The following is a 9,439-nucleotide window of genomic DNA, read 5'->3' as shown; positions in this document are numbered from 1 at the left end:
CTCCCTGCATGCTTGTATTCAAATAAAAGGACCTCAGACTGTTTGAACCAAACAGATGGTGTGACTCGTTTTACACAACACATGCCATTTGGTAATCACTTGTGCAGGGACCATAGCGTGTGCAGCACAGGGAGCAGGGCAGAAGCCTCAAGCATGTGGTAGATGTACCCTAATTTCCCTGCTAGAATGACACCCACCTGTGGAAAAGGGTGGGAGAATTTTAGATTTTTCCCCCCTAGTTGGCTGCACCACAACCATTGCAGAGTGAGTGCTCTTTTCCCCATGTGGAGCGTCCCCCCATCACCAATACTCACCATGCTTTGGGTGTTCGCAGATATGTGTGCTTGCCAAGAATCAGTGAGAAAATGATTGTTTTGTTGCAAAAGGTGTATTTTACTGAAATGTTTCAATGCTGTGTGTGACTTTATCATACTTCTGTGCATTGTTCCTTGTGCTTTGGCAGATGTGGCCTTCAGGAACACCCCCCCCACACACCAGCCGAGCGTCTCCGCCAGATAAGAAAGCCCCCAAGATGGAGTAAAGAAGACATGTTCCGGGAGGTACTGCACTCCTCCAATGCAGAGAAAAGGGAACACAAGGAGTGGTGGGAAGCCAAAAGGCAGGACAGAAAAGAAAATCAGGAGTTTGTTAAGGATGCTACTGAGTGGATGATTAAAGTAATGGAAGAGGAAACGCAAATGCTGAAGTCCTTAACAGTGCTGCAGACTGAGCAGATCTGTGCCTGCCCTCCCCTGCAGCATATTCAGAACTCTTTTCCATGCTGCCTCCAAACTCTGCCCAAACATTGCTTTCCACTTTCTGGGACTTCTGGGTTTCCCCTTCAGTCCACCCCCTCGGCAACTTTCATAATGATAGCTGGACCTATACACAGCTCTGAAAGTTACCTCCTTTCCCACCAAGCATCTATGTGTGTTTGTGTGAGTTGTTTCCTGTGCAACAAAAGCAACGTTTTTGAATGGTTACTCATCTTTATTTGTTCTCTACAAATTGAGATAGCAAGCACTACCAATACATAAACAAGCAGTTTATTCATGTGCTTCCTTGAATGTAAGGCCCCAAATGTCACCATTACTTCTAGAAAAACTACATGTAACATTGTAGCACCAATCACAGAGATATACATTACTGGTTCTCATTTTCAGTGTTATCTTAAAGCCTCCCTGTTTTGAATTGCCCCCCTCTGGACTCCTCTGATAGCCTTGGTATTTGGCTGCTCAAAATCAGCAGCCAAGTGGTTTGCCTCAACACTCCACCCCGAGCAAACCTTTCACCCTTAGCTTCACAAAGATTATGCAACATACAACACACGGCTATGACCATAGGAATATTATCCTCAGTAAGGTCTAGCCTGCCATAAGGGCATCGCCAGCACACCTTTAATCTGCCAAAGGCATATTCCACTGTCATCCGGCACCTACTCAGCCTGTTGTTGAAGTGCGCCTTACAGCTTTCCAGGTTTCCCATGTAAGGTTTCATGAGCCACTGCTCTAAGGGGTATGCTAGGTCTCCCAGGATCACTATGGGCATTTCAACATCCCCCACTGTAATCTTCTGGTTTGGAAAGAAAGTCCGCACTTGTAGCTTTCTATACAGGCCAGTGTTCCTGAAGATGCATGAGTCATGCACCGCCCCGGACCACCCCAGGATGTCAGTGAAACGCCCATTGTGATATACATATGCCTGCAACACCCTGGAGAAGTACCCCTTCCTATTGATGTACTCTGTTGCAAGGTTCTCTGGTGCCAAAATTGGAATATGTGTGCCATCTATTGCCCCTCCACAGTTAGGGAAACCCATTTCTGCAAAGCCATCCACTATTTCACATACATTTCCCAGAGTTACGGTCCTTCATAGCAGGATGTGATTTATTGTGCTGCACACTTGCATTAACGCAGCCCCAACGGTTGACTTCCCCACTCCAAATTGATTCGCGACTGAGTGGTAGCAGTCTGGAGTTGCCAGCTTCCACATAGCAATTGCCACGTGCTACCAAGAGGTCACCTCTTTCTAGTTTTCTTGTACCCCAGGTCTGGGGAGAGCTCTACACACAGTTCCAGGAAGGTGGCTTTCCGCATCCGAAAGTTTTATAGCCACTGCTCATCATCCCACACTTGTATGATGATACGATCCCACCAGTCAGTGCTTGTTTCATGATCCCAAAAGTGATGGTCTATCCTGTGAATGCTGTTCTGTGAATGCCAAAAGCAATTTAAAGTTGCTCCTATCCATATCACACAGTATGTCAGGCGACTGGGAGTCTTCTTCAGTTAGGAACTTAGTGATTAACTGCACTGCCATCCACAATGTCTTCATGACAGTTAACAATGCATAGGAGAGCAGTGCACAATCCATCCCTTCTCACAAAGATGCCGGGGTGCATAGCAAAAAAGGGCCATTGAAAAAAAGCTGCAAAAGAAAGCCTGAAGCCCATGGAGTGCTGGGACAGAAAGCAGTACATCACGGGACATGGAGCCCGGTCCCAAGATGCACGGGATAGGTACCCACAGTGCATTGCTCTCATTGTCGATGATAGTGCCCTAACTGTGGACGTGCTCTGCCGACAGAGGGAGCGAGTGTGAACATGACATTCCAATTTTTATTATGTAGATTTTTGATTTTCTACATCACTTTTGTTCACAAAACTTTTTAGTGTAGACAAGGCCTTATCTACATGTGCCACTTTGGATACAGGTGAGTGCTATTCCAGGGAAGCAGGAAATGTTTGGTATAGTGTGGTGTGTATTACAGACCTAGCGGAGAGTGGATTCTTGGATGCTAATATCTAAACCAGGGGTTCTCAAACTGGGGGTCAGGACCCATCAGGGGGTCACAAGGTTATTACATGGGGGGTTGCGAGCTGTCAGCCTCCACCCCAAACCCCGCTTTGCCTCCTGCATTTATAATGGTGTTAAATATATTTAAAAGTGTTTTTAATTTACAACGGGGGGTCGCACTCAGAGGCTTGCTATGTGAAAGGGGTCACCAGTACAAAAGTTTGAGAACAGCTGATCTAAACTGTATTAGTAAATTTATTCACCAAAATTTGGGTTATTGCTGATCATGCACTATACGTATCTTCTGACTTTTAAAACAAACTTTGTATTTGTGGATAATCTAAGCACTATACCCAGATGTACAGACACTCTTTTCTTAACCTGTGTATTATACATTTTTTTTAACATTAGCTTTAATAAAATTTTTAAATCTGTTCTTATCAGTTTGATTAATGAGGCAGAAACTACACTTCTAGTAGACCTAGAGGGAGAGTGGCAAGGAAGCATTTGGTACTCATAGATGCTACAGAGCCTATGGAACTTACTCTTAGCTATTAGCTAACTGCTTTAAACTGGGATTCTGTTTTGGTTAGAGAGAGAACAAGGGCAGTGTGGAGTGAGATGTGGGATTTTACATTCTTACCTAATTTAGCTGGGTTTATGGGGAGAACATAGTGTTCTACAGATTGAAAGCCTTATAGAAATTCAGGGAGTGGATCTTATATATACTGATCCCAGTACCTGTACTACTTTGGATATAGGCTACATCTTTGTTTCACCAGAATCTGAGAACTGGTCAACTATTAACCCAAGGGCTGGAATACCACTAGCTGTGGAGACCACAGACTGTTTGAAAGTGTTCTGAAATGTCCGGAAAAGGACTGAGATTCTACCATTCTTTTCAAGTTTTGAAGAGTCCCGGTGCCAGACATTACATATTATAATCACACTATAAAGACTGAGAAATCATCTCTGAAAGAATACCGGAGGGGAATGTATTTATATGTGTGTGCTAAAGTATAGGAGTGTAAATGTTATGTTGAAACCTTACATTAAAATTTCAAATATGTAACAGCAACAAAGGATGGGTAGAGGCTATATCAAGAACACATGTAGATTTGTCTACTAGTTTTTGTTTAAAAGCTACTCATAGTATTCTAAATACTATTTACAATTTTCATACTATTTGTATTCTGTGTGCTTTGAATGTTTGTTTACTAAAATGTGCGGTTCTTTCTTTGAAGTTGACTAGAAACCATTAACACCTACTTGTCAAGATTTTACATGCAATAGCCCTGCAGTTTAACTCTAATGCTTTCTGAAAAAATATCAAACTCTGGCCTGTGCTTCAGCAAAGAGTTATGCTGAGGTGCTGAAGAAACAAAATGTAATATTGCCTCAGCATCCCCATATTCTGTTACACATACAATATAAAATGCAAGCCACAAACATAGATTTTGGTTGCAAATGCAGAGGCTGCCAAAAAGGCCATAGGGTAGGGATAAATTATGCCATTTGATTTCAATGGAGAGCTGTATGTGTGTAATTAAGGGCGTAATTTGGCTAAAAATTGTATATGTTTACATGTTGAGTTTAAATTAAGAACAGCTATGTCTATTGTTCAGGGTGGATAGATAATTGTATTTAAAAAACCTTATTTCTATTAAAAGTTTGTTTTCTTTTAACTATAAAAACTTTATCCAGAGAGAAGCTGTGATACTTTCCAGACAGATCACTGCGGGGACCATCCACAAATGACATTTGCCAAAAAGCTTCCTGGTTTTCTGGTAGCATGATGATTGCTTACATTCAGCTTGTATCCATATAATCTAACCTGGGTAATGGGAGGCACATAACTGAAACGCCTCAGCAGCTGACAAGAGAACAAATTTCTCCCCTGCTCCCACATTACTCTGGGGAAGGAGTAAATTATTCTATCCCTTCTATTTAAGTTCCTTAAGGTACAGCTATGCTGAACCGAGAGGTGTAATTTCCAGCTTGGGTAGATGTACACATGCTAGCCTTGATTGAACTAGCATGCTTAATATAGCAGTGAAGCCACAGCAGCACTGGTAGCAACTCAGGCCAGCTGCCCAAATATGTACCTAGGATCTTGGATGGGATTGTATTCAGGTGGTTAGCCTGAGCCAAACTCCAGCACCATCACAGCTACACTGCTATTTTTTGTCTGCTAGCTTGATCAAAGCTAGTGTGTGTACATCTACCCAAACTGGAAACTATACTCCAGCTACTGTGCAGACCTACGCTTACTCTCCCCTGTATCACTCAGCCAACTAGTAGGTGGCAGACCCAGGGTTCCTCATATTCCCGTCCTTCTCTATTTGCTTGCAGTGGGAAACAGGAGGTGAATAGCCACTGTTCTCCCCCCAAGAGTCGTAATGTCAGGAGGGTCACTTTACTTCCATAGGCTCTAAATTACACCAACAGGTAACAGCGTCAAGGGGCCTTTCTATCAGAGAGGAATAGTTGGAGTGTAACTGTGCACTGGCCACCTCGCTGCTGGGCCTACATGACCTGGGGATCCCAGTATGATGGACAAATCCTTGGCAGCCTGGAGTGGTGTAGAGAGGCTGTATTGTGGGCCACCATCTGACCTGTAAGCTTTATTGAAGATAAGCGTCTGTAGTGCTCTGCTCTATCGCCACCTCCATGCTGCACCCTTGTGGAGCCTCTGAAGACAATAGGAGCAGCGTTTGCTCAGCATCTCACGATAAGGCTCTATTTTAGCAAATAATCCAGATGTCAACTCAATCACAGTGATAGTTTTACTAATTCTTTAATATTATTTCTTAACTGAAAAAGTCTCCACCAGTCAGTTACTGTAGGTCTTAGACCTAATCTACACTTAAAAATTAGATCAACCTAGCTACATTGCTCAGGGCTGTGAAAAATTTTGTACCTTGTTCAATGTAGTTAGGAAGATACAGAGAATACAAGCTGAGTAAAGTGGATTAAAGTTTGTTTGGAGATGTGGTGTGTGGAGATGCAAGATGGTAAAGGTCTTCTAAAGGGGTGTAATATGTTGTAAGGATAGGGCTTTGTGTGGGGAGGGAGTAGGCGGATTACAGACTGTGCCTTTGGTACAAAATGTTTGTGAGGGTATAGGCTGGTTAGAGGTTATGCATAAGGATTCTGGATGTGTGCATTTGGGGGAAGTTATTGGAAGTTTCTAGGGTGTACCTGGTTTACAGATTGCATGTAGCAGAAATGTTAGAGGGACCAGTAGCTAAATTACAGGGTAGATGGGTTCTCAGTAGATGGATTACAGGGTGCATGGTTGGGAATGTGTGTAGGGAGTACCTGGGTTACAGGGCACAGGAGTTGTGTGCATAGGATTGTAGGTAGGTTACAGGAAGAGTAAGGGATGTAGGTGGGTTACAGGATGTTTGTGTGTGGGAACAGGATGCATTTGGGCTGTCGGTGAGTTACAAGGGGTGTGTACAGAGGGGTTGTAGGTGAGTTGCAAGGAGTGTGGAAGGCAGATGATATAGGTGTTGAACAGATGGCTACAAGGTATGATATAGGTAGGGGCTGCAGAGATGTAGACAGGCCACAGAATGGGTGTGTTGGGGTAGGTGCCATAAAGGACAAGGATAGGGTGGGGTTTGTGGGTTGCAGGATGGGAGGGCCTGGGGTGTAGGTACATTGAAGCGCTGCTGTAGGGGTGAGGTGTGTGTGTGTGTGGGGGGGCACTAGCAGGGCTGAAGGATGGTGTAGGGTCAGGGATGGGTACATTGGGATTCAGGTGGGAGTGGGGTAAGGGATGTGTATGTTGATTGCAGGACAAGAGCAGAGGTGGGGGATCTGCGTGTGCAGGTGAGTTGTAGGGCAGGGCTGGCAATGAATATGTGGATTGCAGGCTGGTGTATGTGGGTTGCCAGAGATAGGTGTGGAGAGTTGGGATGGGTGTACCACAGTCAGTGTAGAGTGACGAGGGTGTGTGTGGTGTGGGCAAGCGGCAGGGCGGGGTGAGGGCAGGATGGCTACGGGTGGGTTCCAGAGTTCGCGTGGGGGTGAGAGGCGCGCGCAAGCGAGAAGCGCGCGTAGGCAGGCTGCACAGTGGATACAAGGGCTGTGTGTGGTCGGGGGTGCCGGCAGGTACCAGGGTCGGTGTATGCGGGGTAAGGAAAGTGGAGGGCCGTGCACCCGGGGATTGGCTAGTCACAGGCTTTGCGCGCGCGGCGGCGGCGGCTAGAAGACGCTGAGTGCGGAGGAACTGCCGTCCTCTGTCCCCCCTCTAAGATGGCGCCTCCAAGCCGCCGTTTTCATGGCGCTGGGGGAAATCGGGCGCGAGGCGGGACTTCCTCCGTGCCCCGCAACTCCAACTGCTTCCTCAGGGCGCGCCCGGCTAGGGGGCCCTGAGCGACTGGCAGAGAACGTCTCTCGCCGGCCCACATCCGGGACTTTCCTCCTCCCCCTCCTCTCTCCCACGGCCGGAAGTGACGGCAGAGCCGGTCGCCGCGTTGTTGGTGCACGCGGGCGCCAGGTGTGACCACGCCCCCTAGTCACGCACGGCGGGAATCGGCGCTCGGTAGTTGCGCCTGTTGAGCGGAGTAACTGTCCTCGGTAACCGCCCCCTCGCGGACACCACATTGTGCTCAGCAACACCCGCCTTTGCGGGAAGGGAGGGACGCGACTCGCACGCGCCCCAAGGGGAGGAGCGCTCAGCCCGACCCCACCCCGCGTTCAGTGAGAGACAGGTGCGCTCCCCTCCTTCCTGTGAGGGAACCGAGTCTCCTCCCACCGGCGCCGGGACGGGGTGTCAGTCATGCGGTGGCCCCGCCTCTTCCGGGCCTCTCAGGCTGGGCCGCCGCCTCCTCCTCTCTCGCTCGCTCTCTCCCTTTTGTGAGTTATAGCAACCGTTGCCTTGTGAATCAAGCGCCATAGTCACCGTAGTCCTGGCGACTGTTACCCATCAACAACAACCGCTCCTCTCCTCCTCCTCCTCCTCCTCCTGCTGCTGCTCCTCACCCCCATCCTCACCCCCTTCCTCATCATCACCCACAACAACAACAGCCACCAGCAAGAGCAACAACAACAGCAACACCACAGCCCTGCACAGCCCAGGTGACTATGATTGTTCCGTGCATTCCGGGTCCCCGGGCTGCGCTGCCTCATTGATTGAGATGTAGCCAGAGGGTGAGGCTGTAACGCGTGTCTCCCTGCTGGCTGGTTGTCCCACCCCCCTTGGTTGTACTTTGATGGTGGATGGGGAATGTGGTGTTGGCTGAGGGAAGGAGGAAGGAAGCGCGCGGGGGGGGGGGGAAGAGTCACGCTTCTGGTCTGCGGGACGGTTGTGGAGGGGGTGGACAGGTATCTCCTTGGTCTCCGTGTACAATAGAGGGGAATTGTTAGAGGAGAGGAGATGAGGTGTTGATGAGCCCTGTCTGAGAGTACCTGCTTTAGCGAACACCCAGGCATGGATTCTGCAGCATACCAACAACCAGGGAATGTTTCTCCTCTTCCCTCTTAGGGGCCTTGTTCTGGGGTTGTGAGACTGTTCAGATTTAGATGTTTGTGAACTTTTTATCTCCTCTGGTGATACTCACACATTCCCTCGCCCTCTTCTGTGCAGCCCTAATTCTGTGGCCAGATTATTTCCTCCTTTAATCATCATTAGTTTAATTGTTTGTTTTTGGGAAAACTGTATTTTCTTTGTACTGTAAGTTTTTTTTCTATTCACCCAGTAGTCCCTCCAACCACCACCACAGACAGAAGCAGTTTTGCTTTGCGGTCCAGCTGCTGGGAAAAAAATATATATATTAATGCTGTTTTTGTACTTGTGATTTAATCTGGATACAGTGCCTGTGTGCTAGTTGGGTTTGTAGTTTATCCACAGTATGTTATCTTCCATGTAGTGATGTTTGGGATAGAGGATCCATTTCAGTTTCCTTAAGTTTCCCACAGTGAAGGGAATCTTAGTTATTTTCATTATGAATGTGAGACTTTGTGTACATCAGATAAATGAAAGAGAGAGGAAAACATTAAGAAAACTTGCTTTGCAATTGTATTTGTCAAAGCTACTGTAGTTTTAGAGGATTTTTCTTGGTAGGTCTTTTTCTGCAGAGAGCTGAAATTTAAGTCAAGTTGTTCATAAAGAATGTATGAATCTTCTGAACTTGAAATGCATGTCTATTTCATCTTCTTTTTGGTTGTTAAGATCTAGGGATTTGCCTTCTGAGCATATACCATCAATGTATTCACTTGTTTTTCTGGACATAAGGTGTGTATTAGATACCTCCGTGGGGTATCATGGGGAATTTCTTTAACATCTTTATATCCAGTTCTCTTCCCCCCTCCCAACCACCCCATGATGTCAAATCAACTCCCAGTTAATAAAATGGTCTCTAGAATTTACAAGTTTTTTTAAAATACAGATGATTTTAAAAGTGTTATTTCCTCATTCCTGTATTTAATGTAATTCATAGGAAAATGGTAGTGTTTTACAACAAGATATTTTTGTTGATTTTAATTTTGAAGATACTTTTTTCCACCTTTACATTTAAGCCCTGCATTGACTACAATCTTGTTCCTCGTAACAACGCCAACAGAAAGATATTGATTTATTTGACAGAGCAACCTCTGAAGAATGTGACAGTGTCAATTATTCTGGGGATTGTCAA

At 46.2% G+C, this 9,439-nt stretch overlaps 1 protein-coding gene across 2 annotated transcripts in view; it reads left to right on the top strand.

Moving 5' to 3' along the window:
* The first annotated feature begins 7,429 nt into the window (after nucleotides 1-7,429).
* Nucleotides 7,430-9,439, top strand: part of RFX3 (regulatory factor X3) — a 228,589-nt gene continuing 226,579 nt past the window's right edge. The window contains exon 1 of one of the 2 annotated variants that reach the window (XM_074953307.1): nucleotides 7,430-7,883. The gene's annotated coding sequence lies outside the window, so the exon portion shown is untranslated. The remainder of the gene's footprint in view (nucleotides 7,884-9,439) is intronic. The other variant, XM_074953305.1, reaches the window with a different exon arrangement.

Source organism: Natator depressus, chromosome 5, assembly GCF_965152275.1.
Source record: "Natator depressus isolate rNatDep1 chromosome 5, rNatDep2.hap1, whole genome shotgun sequence".
NCBI lineage: Eukaryota > Metazoa > Chordata > Testudines > Cheloniidae > Natator > Natator depressus.
Note: the sequence above shows the minus strand (reverse complement) of the source record. Positions and strands in the feature narration are given on the sequence as shown.